The sequence below is a fragment of the Lycium ferocissimum genome, chromosome 5, assembly GCF_029784015.1.
Source record: "Lycium ferocissimum isolate CSIRO_LF1 chromosome 5, AGI_CSIRO_Lferr_CH_V1, whole genome shotgun sequence".
In the NCBI taxonomy this organism is placed as follows: domain Eukaryota; kingdom Viridiplantae; phylum Streptophyta; class Magnoliopsida; order Solanales; family Solanaceae; genus Lycium; species Lycium ferocissimum.
This window is the reverse complement of record NC_081346.1, coordinates 57749287-57750750: the sequence shown is the minus strand read 5'-3', so window position 1 is coordinate 57750750 and position 1464 is coordinate 57749287.

The following is a 1464-nucleotide window of genomic DNA, read 5'->3' as shown; positions in this document are numbered from 1 at the left end:
TTGTGTATGTTGTTTGTTGATTTTGTGGTTCTCGATGTTAAGTTGGGGAAGTGATAAAAGTAAGCGAGATGCTGCCCGATTCTTTATAGAAACGAGTTATCATTTGATATACATCGTATACTAGTGTTCTCTAAGTTGATGGGTCTATTATCATTGTTATAGGTCGAAGTTCTAATTGAGGCGAGTTCGTTATTGAGTGCGTATTGACGACAAGAGGTATGTTAAGGCTAATCCTTTCCTTCTTTTGGCATGTTTTATGATGAATTTAGATATAGACAAATGTTATTCCACGAAGATTCCGTTCTTAGTAAGCAGAGACATCTAGGCTATTCATGTCCTTATGATATCGTTCACGTATGTTATATATCAGATTCCAAGTCTTGTACAGCTCATGGTAATAAGGATGATATTCATAACGTAATCGGAGGTGTAACGACCTTACGTCACTCCGAAGGAAGTTCTAAAGATTTGAAGAGGGTTCCCTAATTCTTCAGTACTTTCGTAAGTGTAGGATATGAGGTGATATGCAGATATACATAGTACGTATATAGGCTTGACTAGAGTGCCCTATTTACTACCAAGCTAAGGCCGATTGGGCAGGCATGTATCTCCAGTTACCATCGGGTTATGGCCGGATGGGTAGACACGTATGTACCACCAAGTTATAGCCAGTTGGGTAGACGCGCGTTACCACCAGATTTTAGCCGGATGGGCAGACACGTATATACCACCGAGCGGTGGCCGGATGAGCACTTATGCATTCATCGCCGAGCTATGGCTGGTCGGGCAGATATGTTATAAGCCTTCACCACCGGGCTACGACCGGCTGGGGAGTTATGCAGTTACCACCAAGCTACGGCCGAGTGGGCAGTTACTACTAATCAGTGGGCAGTCAGTGTCATGATGATGAGGTAGTCAGTATAGTAGCATAGTAGGTATATGTAGGTATATATATGAGATTGTAGTAATACACGTGTTATGACCCTCAGCGGTAAGTCAGGTTACAGGTTGATTTTTATCCCTCTTATTTACTGTATGTTATTGTTATGTTTCATTTCTGCCTTACATACTCGGTACATTATTTTGTACTAACGTCCCTTTGCCTGGGGACGCTATGTTCATTCCTACAGGTTTAGACAAGTTTTTGGGAGGCTCGCACCAGTAGGATTTTCCAGGCACCAGCTAGAGTGGTAAGTTCCATGTCAGTCGGAGTTACCAGGATCAAGGTTTTATGTATATACAGTATGGGTTTGCCGGGGCCCTATCCCTACCATGTTGTGCTACACACGTAGCAGGCTTGTGAACTCGTTTTGTGATGCACATTATGTCAGTATAGAGGCCTTGTCTGCCCTTAGATATATCTAATATGGGTTTTGCTGCTTGTACAGACGTATATTGGCCTAGTAGGCCATATAGTTATTCATGTATGCGTTGAGATGGTCCCATCATGCTAAGTTAGTTGAA